At 43.1% G+C, this 15815-nt stretch overlaps 1 long non-coding RNA gene across 1 annotated transcript in view; it reads right to left on the bottom strand.

The window, feature by feature from the left end:
- LOC148521510 (uncharacterized) overlaps positions 1-14046 on the bottom strand; it is a 38181-nt gene extending 24135 nt beyond the window's left edge. Inside the window, exon 1 of the long non-coding RNA XR_015878820.1 lies at positions 13850-14046. This is a non-coding gene — a long non-coding RNA (uncharacterized LOC148521510). The remainder of the gene's footprint in view (positions 1-13849) is intronic.
- Positions 14047-15815: the final 1769 nt, after the last annotated feature.

Consider the following 15815-nt stretch of genomic DNA (forward strand, 5'->3'; position numbering starts at 1 on the left):
AGTGACTGTGTATGTGCCAAACCAGACTTACGCATGCAGGTGGAGTTCGCCTACGCATTGATCCGTTCTTAGGGCCCCATTTACAAACGAGTTGTAGGTGAAGAGATATTTTTCTTTATGTTTCATTGTGTTAGTTTTCATTTTTTAAGCAGTATTTATTAGAACTTATGATTAGGGCGAGCGCAAATGAAGTCAGTCCTTCTTTTTTAGCTATTTTTCGTTCCTAGAGAACGTTTTTTTAATTAATTTATTTTTTCTGCACATGCACATAAGGGGGATTAGAATTTTGCGCATGTGCAGTGTCTATTTCTGAACGCCGAGGAGGTGTCAGGGAGCCATTTTGGAGGAAGAACGTGCTCCAGTAACTCCATAATGGACAGCAAAGATAAGTGTGAACGGTATGACGGCAGGGCTAGCATCCAGCAGCGGCAACAGTTCTAGGGCTTCACCAGGGGGAGGGGTGGATGCCATTTGTTACACGCCCGAGCGTTGTGCACGGCTGGCCGTGGGACCAGAATCCAGCTTCTATACACTGAAACACAGCTTGTTGGGGAAGCCTCCAGTGGATCACATGATCCCCAATCAAAGATTCATGGGTAAGTCCCCGGATGAAGCCCCGGAGCTGGCTGTCGGGAACCCTCATCGCTTGTGAGCTCTATTTAACACATGCCTGGAGCCTGGTGAAAAAAAACCTAAAAACAAACGGTAAGTTTCACTTTCCCTTCATTTGTAAATGAAGGTTACCATGTCTGCTCATGGTACACGCGCTATTGAATAGCGCTATTCGAAAAAACAGATAACATACTGGAGACCACTATTACTAAATACCTGCAACTGTTAAATATCTTCACTAACGAGTTTGAACAGCTCAAACTCGTTAGTAAATGGAGCCCTATGTATGAAATGGGCGTTTCTGGACGGTGACCTTACAAACGCATCGATTTGTTCCGTCCAGTAGGAGTGTCAGGGGAGTTTAGGCTGACTTTTGCGCTTGGTTGTAGCACGTGGACAGAGGTGGGACGCCCGGATATTTTGCAGCCAGCACGGGGCAAGTGCAGGTCCGGATACTAATGATGGTGGCTGCTGCTGCTGGAAAAACGGCGGGATGGGCTTCCACATGCAGTCACATGGATTTTCTGCATATACAGGCGGATCCTTACATTAGCATAAGGTGGTAAGTAGGCTGCTTCCTACTCAGAATTAGTGCATATTACACAACGCTTTGCAGTGGCTATTTCAGTAATTTACATCAGTCCCTGCCCCAGTGGAGCCTACGCATGCACGCACACACTCTGTATCTCACTCTCTCTTCAGGAATTCAGTTCATGGCCTGAGGCAGTAATGCTAACCACTATTCCAATCATGCTGTCATGCTGCAAATATTTGTAGATATATAATATATAAACAGAGCATTTCATGTCAATGGGGTTCATTTACTAAGTACCGGCTTATGAAAGCAGATGCTTCCCGGCAGGAAATTTAAAAGGGCAATGTTTTTAATAACAAAATAACCCACATTTTGCTATTAAAAGCATTGCCCTTTTAAATTACAGGCAAAAAAAAAAAATGCAGAGAAACTGAAGCCATGGCTTTTACCAGCTGCCGCTCAGTAAATAATTCCCCTTGGGCGGAATGCGTCACAGGGAGAAATGCAGTCAAACCCACGAAAATGCGGGTTTGACCGCATATCTCATATGCACCAAGGCCCGGAATGCGATGCACCCCGGGGCTTGGGTGCGCTGGGTAACGTCATCTTCCTGATGGCGCTATAGAATCTGTGGGCTTCTATCGGGAGAGTGCTGTGAGAGGGATCCAATCAGATCCATCTTAGCACTCTCCGCGGTGCAAGCTTCCTTCTGAGCTTAAAAAAAGGGATTTAAACAAATGTGATCCAAATTAAATGATGCAGCACTGGAACTATGGTGATTATCACAGATCACCCCAACAACGGTAAAACAACAAGAAATGTTCCTATGCGCTCCAAATCAGAATAACTTTTATAGAATATTAACAATGTCCATGATAATGGAGTCCACAAAAAAGAAACACTGATAATGTCACTGTTCAAAAAATCCACTGATAAATATAGGTGGCTAAAATATCCAACTGTAAAAATATGTAGATCCAAAAGTATAAGTCACCGTAGGTCTTTTACTCCAGTCATTTTCATATATATTCCTTAGAGGTGGCTTCTCTTTAACGTAGTTGCATGTAAAATAAGAAAGAGAATTGCCACCATGACATAAAATCTTTTACATTTTATTAGAATATAAAATAGACAAATGGAAGCGTACCTTTTATGACCTTTTGAGAAAGGTACACGTTTGACACATAGGGGGAGCACAATAATACCCCTATATGAAGTGTTACCTTCCTGGTCAGAGTGTGCTCATAAAATATGATCACCAACGCGTTTCAACCACAGTATGGGTCTTTATCAAGGTGTAAATAAAACTGGAGTGACTAGGTATTTATAAGATAAGAAAGCCCGCCTTATGTGCTAATTGTTATTACTCACTTTACCTTAGCAGCTGTTGGTGCTGACCAGCGGTAATCCCCGCTACGTGGAGCGTTCCACGTGACTTTCACTGTTATGCGGAAGTGCCCTAATTCTGGTGCTGGTGTGTCACGTGATGCGTTCCACATGTCTTCCCTTCTGCACCACGTGATGCAACTATGCGTTCCACATGTTAAGGAGTGGCTCAGCGTTACATTTCCGCATCACGTGGTACCGCTCTGTGTTACACATATACAGCGGCAGTTTAAAATTACTATGCTGCTAGCAAATTGATTGGATCAATGCAGGACAATGGTCTGGGTTAAATCAATATCCCAATAGGCCTCATATAGTAGTATGTAAGGTGTGTTATGATCCATAAGCAATGGGAACACAATCCCATAAACCCCCCTGGAAGGCCAATCATAGCAGGCACTGATTCTATAACCTCAAATCTGGCACATTTTATTGATTTTAAATTACAACCGGAAGTTTTAAAGGTAAAATCGTACATAAAGGACACTATAGATACCATTAGAATTCTTAAACAAACTCCCATACCCCAACAGTGCTTTTTAATTACGGCGGATGTCACAGCACTATATACTATTATCGATCATGAATTAGGCATTAAAGCTGTAGAACACGCAATGAGAAAAAATCCTAATGATTTTAATGAAGATAAAATTGATTTTATTAAGGATTCACTTGATTTTATTCTTAATAAAACCTTTTTTTGGTTCGATGGACAGTACTATATACAGAAGAAGAGAACCACGATGGGAAGTCGCGTGGCACCATCGCATGCGAATTTGAATATTTGGGAAAATAATTCATTTATAGATAATATCATTGTGTGGATCAGATACATAGATGACATATTTTTTATTTGGAAAGGTGATGAGGGTGACCTAAAGAAATTCTGTGAAACTCTAAACAATAATGAATTTAACATCCATCTCACTTTCAACATCAGTAAAAAAGAGGTTAATTTCCTGGATTTAGTCATTTATTGCACAGACAAGGGAATAGAGACAAAAAATTATAATAAACCCACTGATAGCAACTCTTATATAAATATAAAAAGTGACCATCACCCAAAATGGTTAAGGAACATCCCGAAAAGCCAAGTCCAACGTATCCGGAGGAACTGTACGGATGATAAAAATTACCTAGAGGAAACAAATACTTTACGCAATAAATTTGTAAATAAAGGATATGATAACGAAAATATAGAGAAAGTTATAAAGGAGATGGGAGGAATACCACAAAATGAACTCCTGACTTATAAAGAAAAAAATAATGAAGAAAAAAGACCTATAGCCTTCATAACCACGTTTCATGACCAATATAAAACGATGGAGAATATAATTAGGAAGAATTGGCTTCTTCTCCTACAAGACCCCGTATTAAAGGATGTGATACCCAAGAAACCAATTTTCACATATAGACGGGCTCCTAATATTAAAAATAGGCTAGTAAAAAGCGCTATACCAGAAAAAAGAACTGGAAGGATTAAAACAAAGGGCTTCCACAGATGTGGCTCTTGTGTAGCCTGTACCACACACCAAACAAGACCCGAAGCTTGAAATGTTTGATTCTAAATCTAACCTTAAAAAATTCAGTATACAAGAATGTATGACCTGTAACAGTAAAAATTGTATTTACATGATTGAATATAGTTGTGGTTTACAAATACATAGGTAAAACCTCAAGGAAACTTAAGGAAAGATGGGGTGAGCACCTACGTAATATAAGAAGAGGGGTGACCAACCATGCCCTCTCTAATCACTTTCATGAAAAACACAACAACTCAGTCAGTGAAATAAGATTAATTACAGGCATTAAAAAAGTAGAAGGGAACTGGCGTACTAAGGGTATTGAAACATTCTTAGCGAAAGCAGAAATGAAATACATTTATGATGTAAAAACATTAGAACCAAATGGGTTAAACATAGATTTTGAGCTCAAGTGGTTCCTATGAAAAACAATATACGCAGTTTCCTTTAATGTCTTTTAATATTATACCGATTTCTTTTATGGTTTTATAGGTTTTTAAGTTATCATGTCCTTCTTTTAAACGATTTTAGCGTTATATTGTCATATTTTAAGTGTTTTACTGTCCGGCTTTTATATGTATTGCTTTAACTTTTAAGTATAAAACTATTTATGTAAATTCTTTTTATGTGGATATATGTAGTATCAGGTAGTTGCAGGTTCAAATGACAGTGTTCCCATTGCTTATGGATCATACTTACTATATGAGGCCCATTGGGATATTGATTTAACCCAGACCATTGTCCTGCATTGATCCAATCAATTTGCCAGCAGTAGTTATCATGTCCTTCTTTTGAACGACTTTAGTGTTATATTGTCATATTTTAAGTATTTTACTGTCCGGTTTTTATATGTATTGCTAGAACTTTTAAGTGTAAAACTATTTATGTAAATTCTTTTTATGTGGTTATGTGTAGTATAAGGTAGTTGCAGGTTCAAATGACAGTGTTCCCATTGATTATGGATCATAACACACCTTACATACTACTATATGAGGCCTATTGGGATATTGATTTAACCCGGACCATTGTCCTGCATTGATCCAATCAATTTGCTAGCAGCATAGTAATTTTAAACTGCCGCTGTATATGTGTAACAAAGAGCGGTACCACGTGATGCGGAAATGTAACGCTGAGCCTCTCCTTAACGTGTGGAACGCATAGTCGCATCACGTGGTGCAGAAGGGAAGACATGTGGAACGCATCACGTGACACACCAGCACCGGAATTAGGGCGCTTCCGCATAACAGTGAAAGTCACGTGGAACGCTCCACGTAGCGGGGATTACCGCTGGTCAGCACCAACAAGATGATAGACAGCTCCATGCTGCTAAGGTAAAGTGAGTAATAACAATTAACACATAAGGCGGGCTTTCTTATCTTATAAATACCTAGTCACTCCAGTTTTATTTACACCTTGATAAAGACCCATGCTGCGGTTGAAACGCGTTGGTGATCATATTTTGGGAGCGCACTCTGACCAGGAAGGTAACGCTTCATAGGGGGAGCACAATAATACCCCTATATGTGTCAAACGTGTATCTTTCTCAAAAGGTCACAAAAGGTACGCTTCCATTTGTTTATTTTATATTCTAATAAAATGTAAAAGATTTTATGTCATGGTGGCAATTCTCTTTCTTATTTTACATGCAACTACGTTAAAGAGAAGCCACCTCTAAGGAATATATATGAAAATGACTGGAGTAAAAGACCTACGGTGACTTATACTTTTGGATCTACATATTTTTACAGTTGGATATTTTAGCCACCTATATTTATCAGTGGATTTTTTGAACAGTGACATTATCAGTGTTTCTTTTTTGTGGACTCCATTATCATGGACATTGTTAATATTCTATAAAAGTTATTCCGATTTGGAGCGCGTAGGAACATTTCTTGTTGTTTTATCCTTCTGAACATGCGCAGAAGGACACCAGAGGAGCATGTGGGTCATAGACCCGTATGTCCCTCCATCGCAAAGGGCCGCGCTTACCGAGAGAGTTGTCCTTTGTAATATTTATCATGCATACCGGCGTTACCAAATGCCGGCATGCATGCGAAGACCGGCATCCCGAATGCGACGCATCATGCATCCGGCCCCTTGTACCAATCGCCTCTGCAGATATTTGTTGTTCTAGTTCTCCTTCACCAACGCACAAAACGAAAAAAGGCTCTCGTCTTGCTGTCATCATAGTGACCTATTTATTATTTATCAGGGTCCTATTATATAATGATTAATATGGCATTATTTAGTTCTCATTTTGTCAGAGCTATTTAATAAACTTTCCTGCCTGGTCATTGCGTCCTATAACCATGGTAAAGTCTATCTCCGTTATCTTAAAGCATCTTCAAAATACTTAAATTTCTGCATTAAACATTCTGTGTTTTATTCTGCTTCTGTGGTGTTTTGTAGGACTACGAACTATATAAAATAACGTTAAATGAAAAAAGAGAAGTATCCAGGGCTCTGTGCTGCAGTGGTACAGCTGCTGCATTATTCCTATTTTAGGTTACAGGGAAAACCTCTGCTTTGGAAGTGCAATGAAGTGGATATCTGCTTTAAACATCCAGGGATATATTACACAGTAGGTTCTTGTAGCTGAGGGAATCTGCCTGAAATGGTGCAGAGAGGAATCAGTATCACCGTGAGGTGAAATGTTGTTGGATTTGGGCTGACAGAAGGCATTTTATAGCCAATCACGTTGGAGCCGTAAGCTTTTCGGTTCAAGCAATCTTGAACTACAAAACTAATCTACTCGCCAGCGACTCTCTTCTCCTGTCTGACTCGTTCAGGCATCTTCTGCCCTCCGAAGTTTATTACAGTGTAACTGTCTGGTAGGAGCAGTATTGTGTTGTGCAGGACTTGATAATGGTGAAAAAAGGATGCTACTTTATCTATACAGCGACATTATGCATCTACTGATTGGCATATGGGGACCCTCCATGCTGAATGTGAGCTAGGTTCCCCCGTATGTATGGGCTAGACGCAAATGCTAAAATAAGAAATTGTCACAAGATATTTCTTAGGGGTGTGCACCGGCCACTTTTCGTGTTTTGTGTTTTGGTTTTGGATCTGGATCTTTCTTCGTGTTTTGGATCTGGATTGGTTTTGCCAAAACCACCCTTCCGTGTTTTGGGTTCTGGGTTTTGTGTTTTGGATCTGTATTTTTTTGAAAAAAAGCATAAAAACAGCTAAAATCACAGAATTTGTAGATTTTTCTGCTCCTATGCTATTATTAACCTCAATAACCTTAATTTCCACTCATTTCCAGTCTATTCTGAACACCTCACACCTCACAATAGTGTTTTTATGTCCAAAAGGTTGCACCGAGGTAGCTGGATGACTATGCTAAGCGACACAAGTGGGCGGCACAAACACGTGACCCATCTAGGCGTGAAACTGCAGTGGCAGACAGGATGACAGTTTGAAAAACTAGGCCCCAAACTGTACATAATGCAAAGAAAAAAAAGAGGTGCAAGATGGAATTGTCCTTGGGCCCTCCCACCCACCCTTATGTTGTATAAACAGGACATGCACACTTTAACAAACCAATCATTTCAGCGCCAGGGTCTGCCACACAACTGTGGCTGAAATGATTGGTTTGTTTGGGCCCTCACAAAACAAGCTGGCAATTAATCTGTCCCTGCACAAACTGGCTCTACGGAGGCAAGATGTCATCCTCATCCTCCTCATCCACCGATTCCTCACCCTCTTCAGTGTGTACATCCTCATCCTCACAGAGTATTAATTCGTGCCCGCTGGAACCACAGGTCCCTCTGTACGTTCTGGAGGCTGGTCTCCCTGGAAGAGTTGATAATTCATTTTATGATCATCATCTTCTCCACATTTTGTGGAAGCAACCTCCTACGCCTTTCGCTGACAAGGTTCCCGGCTGCACTAAACACTCTTTCGGAGTACACACTGGAGGGGGGGCAACTCAGGTAAAATAGAGCCAGTTTGTACAGGGACCTCCAAATTGCTTCTTTTTCCTGCCAGTACAGGTACGGACTGTCTGACATGCCTACTTGGATGCTGTCACCGATGTAATCCTTTAACAGACAGACGCACGCTTGTCGCTGCTGCTTTGAGGATGCAAGTGCGGCTACAGCCCATACAATTCACAAAGACAGAAAAAAAAAGAACAATATTTTTATTGTTTGTGTAGCACACTTTGAGGGTGTCACCACCCTTTAACAGACAGACGCACGCTTGTCGCTGCTGCTTTAAGGATGCAGGTGCGGCTACAGCCCACACATTTCACAAAGACCGAAAAAAAAAGAACAATATTTTTATTGTTTGTGTAGCACACTTTGAGGGTGTTACCACCCTTTAACAGACAGACGCGCGCTTGTCGCTGCTGCTTTGAGGACAGTATCATATGCAGTGACAGTAGACTTGTCAGAAATTGTTGGCACGTCCTTCAGTCCGGACCAGATGTCCAAACCAGCCCTTGACTTATGACACAGGCGCACGCTTGGCGCTGCTACTATGTTGATGCACATGCGGCTACATCGCACACAAGTCACAAACACATTAAAAAAATTGTTTTCTATTTTTTGGAGCACTTTGAGGGTTACACCACCCTTTAACAGACAGACGCACCCTTGTCGCTGCTGCTTTGAGGATGCAAGTGCGGCTACAGCCCACACAATTCACAAAGACAGAAAAAAAAAGAACAATATTTTTATTGTTTGTGTAGCACACTTTGAGGGTGTCACCACCCTTTAACAGACAGGCGCACGCTTGGCATTACTTTGCTGATGCACGTGCGGCTACTGCGCACACAATTCACAAACACAGAAAATAATTTTTTTTTTGGTTTGGACTGGAGTGTACTTTGGGGGTTACAGCACCCTTTAACGGTCAAGCCATCCGGCCCTTTACTTATGACACAGGCGCACGCTTGGCACTACTTTGTTGATGCACGTGCGGCAACTGCTCACACAATTCACAAACACAGAAAATATTTTTTTTTTGGTTTGGACTGGAGTGTACTTTGGGGGTTACAGCACCTTTTAATGGTCAAGCCAGCCGGCCCTTTACTTATGACACAGGCGCACGCTTGGCACTACTTTGTTGATGCACGTGCGGCTACTGCTCACACAATTCACAAACACAGAAAATATATATTTTTTGGTTTGGACTGGAGTGTACTTTGGGGGTTACAGCACCCTTTAACGGTCAAGCCAGCCGGCCCTTTACTTATGACACAGGCGCACGCTTGGCACTACTTTGTTGATGCACGTGCGGCTACTGCGCACACAATTCACAAACACAGATAATATATAATTTTTTTAGCACTTGGGGGGAGCACCCCTGATGGACAGAGCACCCTCTGGACAACACTACAGCACCCCTTTAGGACTGGGACACTGCACAGGACTTTGGAGTGGACACAGCCCCTATGGAGAACTGACTGCACAACACAGTCCAGCCAGCCCCTATGGACTTTGAAGTAGTGGACACAGCCCCTATTAACAACAGCAGCACAACACAGCCAGCCCCTATGGACTTTGAAGTAGTGGACAACAGCAGCACTACACTACACTACACTACACAGCCCAGCCAGCCAGCCCTAACTCCCATCCTCCCTCTTCACTGTCCACAGCCGAGTGAGAAAATGGCGCCGACGCGGGTACCTTATATAGGATCCAAAACCCGTGAGACTCGGAAGGCGGGATGATGACGTTTTGCCTCGATTTCAGATCCGAGTCAGGCGGGAAAAGTCGAGCCTGACTCGGATCGGACTCGGATCGGGGGGGCTCGGGGGGGGGGTCGGATTTCAGAAATCTGAACCCGCTCACCCCTAGTATTTATACGTATGATTAGCCCTCTGTTTGAAAGGTCCAAGTCAATGTAGGTACATATCTCCTGGCACCTGTTTCTGGAGATAGTATGGACCTGTAGCCTAGTGCTCTCCACCTCAGGGGACAGTGAGGGGTAAATTTACTAAGATTCGTGTGGGTCCCGATTTGATCCGTTTTTAAACCCGGATAGTATCGATCAAAAACGTCCGTTTAAAAAAAAAACAAACAAACGGGAATTTACCAAGCTCTCGTGTTGTCTCATGGTGTATTTGATCGATCCTGTCCGTGTTTAATCTCCGAGTTTCTCTCCCGAACAAGCAGCCTGCACATATCAGAGAAATATGTACAGGCTGCTTGTGTGTGTTAGTGTAATGTAATGGTTAAAAATTTAACAAAAAGACGTCGGGTCCCCCCACAGAAGACATAACTAGCCCCGGGCTGCTCAGCCAGTCCTGGTTCCTAAAAATACGGTGGAAAAAATGTGTAGGGTTCCTGGCCACAGCCAGGAGACCCTACCACCGGGTCTCCCCAGCCAAAGCATTATCACCCCAAGCTGGTCAGAACAAACCGGGGAGGTGGGGACCCCCCAATAAAGGGGTCCCCCCTCTCCCGAGCACCCCAGGCCTAGGCTGAAGACGGGAGCTCTTCCCTGCACCCTTGGGCTGTGGGTATAGGGGTAATAGTAGTGTAAAATAGAGAAACTATTGTATTTTTACAGTGGAACTGCAGGTACCAGCATGCCTGCCCTTTGGCACTTGGGTAGCTACAAGTGCCAGCAGGCAGCCGTCACCCGTACCCCTGTTGTAAAATAAATAGTTAAATAACCACAACACTCATACACGGTGTCAAGTATAACTTTATTACATACACCTACCTTACTCACACATACTTACCTGCTGCCAAGTGATCTGTCCCCTTCTCCATGTAGAAATCCAATGGGATTACCTGGAACAAAGATGCTATACTCACCGCTATCCTTGAGCTGGTCTCCTTAGAATCCCCGGACCTTGTCACATATACCAATACTTCGTGAATGACAGGAGACGGGCCTCTACGGGAAATCCCACGGCCTGGATTGGGCCACTCGTTTTTTTTGCCAAGTCCGGGCATTCTATGGAGACCAGCTCAAGGACAGCGGTGAGTGAGGTAGGTGTATGTAATAAAGTTATACTTGACACGATGTGTGAGTGTTGCGGTTATTTAACTATTTATTTTACGTATGGCCGGCACCCGAACCCTATCAGCTGAGCGCAATTTAGACTTTTGTCTTCGGCGGAGGACTCCTGTAGTACCTGACTTCGCACAGGTGAATCATCTTTATCCATAATACAGTTTTACTCTGAGGTGATGTTAGAGGAAAAAACGAAATAGTAGGATCCTTTTGAAGCTGATACATTTCACTGAAGTGTGTTAGTGTGGGTCATTTTAAATGACTCCCTTTGATTGCTACGATTTAGGATTGATTACAGTGACGGCCAAGACATCTAAATTTAACTTGTCAAGCCTGTGCCATTTCTGAGCTGTCATCGGCTCCTTTGTTGCAGTGTCACAGGAATAGAAGGCATCTTGATGAGAACATGGCTCACTCGGCAGCAGCTGAATGGCATTAAATAAGTATAAAACACAAGTTTCAGCAAGTTTCATCTTAGCCTCCAATCAAGTCCTGCGTGCATTAATTTGGACAAAGCAGGCAATCTGCCCTCTATTGATTCCTGCATCAAACTCTTGTTAGTCACATCGACAGTCCTAGCAAGTGTCTGCAGACTTCCCCAGCTCAAGCAACGGGGAAGAGAGAAAAGTGTCAGCGCTGCAGAAATTTCTGTTCAGGCCGTTTAGTTTATTTACAATCGCAAGCTGAAGTTATCGAGCTCTTAAAGCATAGTTAAAATGGAGATCAGTTTGATTGAATGACCTTGATAAATGTTTTTCTCATTGTGCGCGATCATATTTGTTAAATATCTTAATCCACCTTGCAATAGTCCAGTCATATTGGGGGCAGGATGTACTAACGCTAAAAATGCGTCATATCTTTAACCGCATTTCCCATATGTACAAAGCTCTAGAAAGCGAGACTTTACCTGATAAGCAACCCCAGGCGTAGATATCGTCGCTTAATTGAAGCCGATGGCTTCACATGCACAGTAGGACTCCCGGGTTGTAAACCTGGAAGCCCTCTCATCACGAAGGACAGCTTTTTTCGTAAGGGCTCTCCTTTGCTATTCTAATCACAATTACACAAGCATATCGGCGTTATCAACGCCGGCATGCATGCGGTAAGTGGCAGGATTTATCGTATCCAAAATGTGATGCTTGATACATCCCGCCCTCAGCCTGATTCTGAAATGGACTCAACTAAAATGCAGGTTTACAGAAGTGGAGGTGTTGCCCATATCAGCCAATCAGATGCTACTTATCATTTATCTTGTACCTTCTAGAAGATAATAGCTAGAATCTGATTGGTTGCTAAGGGCAACACCTCTACTTCTGTAAACCCACACTTTAGTAAATACACCACTTTGTGTGAAAGCAGGGGCTGGCTGGCAACTTTAAACCTGGGGGGCAAACGCAAGCATAAGGCCCTCGATTTTCTGCCAAATAACTGCGATGGAAAAAATAGCATAATACATTTCTCAGAGGTGTGGTGTATCTAATATGGTTGTGGGTTAAATAGCAATAGAACAAACTTGTTATATGAAAGAGCTATAAACAAATACATAACCCACCAGCCCCATCTGAAAAAAAACAGAAACTATACTAGTCATGTCCTCTATTCAATACAGAGACCATAACAGTGACCTCTATAGATTAGACATAAAACCAGATCCACAATCTGGCTGCCTCTACTTGCTCATTAAATATCTGCCCCTCCCCCCTTTTTAAATTAGACCCCAGATTTAACTGACCAAAACCCCCATTATTAAAATTCCTACCCCAGATGTGAGCCCCCATTCCTGATTAAAAGCTGTACCTCAAATTTGATAACTCCCCTTCTCCCTCATGAAATGTCAAACCACAGATTTGCTCCCTCAAACACACACACAAATATATACACATACACTGTACACACATACACACACACCCATAGACATATACACACACAAATATATACACATACTGTACACACACAGACATATACACACACATATACATACACTGTATACACACAGACATACGCACACAGACATATACCCATACTGTACACACACATATATACACATTCACACACATACTGTATAAATACACACATACTGTATACACACACACATATACTGTACACACACATACATACTGTATACACACAGACATATACTGTACACACATACATACTGTATACACACAGACATATACTGTACACACACATACAGTATACACACAGACATATACTGTACATAGACATATACTGTACACACACAGACATATATACACACAGACATATACTGTACACACATACATATATACACAGACATATACTGTACACACACAGACATATACTGTACACACACATATATATACACAGACATATACTGCACACACACATACATACTGTATACACACAGACATATACTGTACACACACATACTGTATACACAGACATATATTGTACACACACACACATACTGTATACACAGATATACACTGTACACACACATACATACTGTATACACACAGACATACTGTACACACATACATACTGTATACATACAGACATATACTGTACACACACATACTGTATACACACAGACATATACTGTACACACACTATACACACAGACATACACTGTACACACATACTGTATACACAGACATACTGTACACACATATACTGTACACACATACATATATACACACAGACATACACTGTATACACACACACATATATATATATATATAGTTATATACACACATACTGTACACACACACACACATATACACACACACACCCACCCCTCCCCCCATCTGTGGCCCCACAGCATGCATATGTAACTTACCTTAAGCAGTCTTCTTGTTTCCTCTCCTATTCACAGCTCCTCAGACAGACGACAACACCGTCACCACGGAAATCTTGAAGGGAGTAGACATTCGGCAGTTATCTGCTGCCAGGGAGCCGGCACAGACACCTGCAGGAAGTGCAATACAGGGCTGCCATAGTGGCGCCCCTCCAGGCAGTGGCGCTTGTTATGACCGCCTCCCATGTGACTTCAGGCGGTAAAGAGGCACATGCCGGCGCGGAGGAGTGGCTCTCTAAGCAGCGCAGGGAGGGCTTGTGAAGCCTTCTACTGCGCCGCTAGCCAGAGCAGATGAATGCTTCCGGTTTGCGTTCCAATGGAACGCAAATCCTGGAAGCGCAGCAGCCAGCTGGCTGTGTCAAACGGGCCGGCTGACACATTGTAAGCCAGCCCAGCAGAGGGGAGATCGGATCCCTCCCAGCCTGGAGCATCCCAATAAGAAGCCTATAGGCTTCTTTTGGGTAACGCCACATGAAAGGTGGCCTTACCCATCGGGATGAAGTACAGGTGAAGGTGCTTAGTACATTCGTGGAATGTGGTAAAACCCCCGAAAATGGCATTTTCGACGTTTATACACATTACACCACACAGGACCACTTATACACCTTACGCCACATAAGAGCCCCTTATACACGTAATGCCACACAGTAGTACCCCTTATACACGTAACGCCACACAGTAGTACCCCTTATACATGTTACACCACACAGTAGTACCCCTTTATACACATTACACCACACAGAACCACTTATACACATTATGCCACAGAAGAGCCCCTTATACATGTAACGCCACACAGTAGTACCCCTTATACACATAACGCCACACAGTAGTACCCCTTATTATTTATTTATTATTATTTATTACCAGATATTTATATAGCGCACACACATATTCCGCAGTGCTTTACAGAGAATATTTGGCCATTCACATCAGCCCCTGCCCCAGTGGAGCTTACACTCTATGTTCCCTATCACATGCACACACACATACACACTAGGGTTAATTTTTGTCAGGAGCCAATTAACCTACAAGTATGTTTTTGGTGTGTGGGAGGAAACTGGAGCTCCCAGAGGAAACCCACTCAAGCACAGGGAGAATATACAAACTCCACACAGTTAGGGCCATTGTGGGAAGTGAACCCACGACCTCAGTACTGTGAGGCAGTAACGCTAACCATTACACTGTCTGTGCTGCCCTTATACATGTTATACCATACAGTAGTACCCCTTATACATGTTACACTACACTAGAGCCCCTTATACACATTACGTCACAGAAGAGCCCCTTATACACGTAACGCCACACAGTAGAACCCCATATACATGTTACACTACAGTAGAGCCGCTTATTCACATTACGCCACAGAAGAGCCCCTTATACACGTCATACCATTGTAGATCTATAGAGTGGAAGGGGGTGCTCAGGGGGGTACTAGATTGGGGGGATGTGGGTGATAGCTCAAGGTGGATGAAGAAAGTCAAAGGACACAGGGTTGGGGGGATGCTCAAGGGGGCACAGGGTTGGGGTGGCCGCCCAAGGGTGTAGAGGGTTGGGGTGAATTCTCAAGGGGTCACAGAGTAAGGGGGGGACGACACTCATGGGAGCACAGGTTATGGGTGGATGCTCAAATGGCACAGGATGGGGAGGGGAGCTCAGGGTGGGGGAGACAGAATCCCCCTAATGCCAAGATCCCTGGCATCTTCTGTGAGCCCGCTCCCTGCTCCCTCACCTCAGGCACTGGCAAGATCTTTTCAGGCAGACGCACATCCTGGCTGGCGCTCGCTTTTTCTCTACATGGTGCAGCCTGGTATGGATGTCGGGGCCAGCGGGTGGGGGGTAGTGACAGCACTCAGCTTCTGTCTACCAGATCCAAGCAATGGCTGCTATCATGGTGCAGTGACAGGCCGCTGGTTGACTGAGAGACAGTCATTCTCAGCCAACCAGC

This window comes from Taudactylus pleione, unplaced genomic scaffold (assembly GCF_031769625.1).
Source record: "Taudactylus pleione unplaced genomic scaffold, aTauple2 ptg000161l, whole genome shotgun sequence".
Taxonomy (NCBI): Eukaryota; Metazoa; Chordata; class Amphibia; order Anura; family Myobatrachidae; genus Taudactylus; species Taudactylus pleione.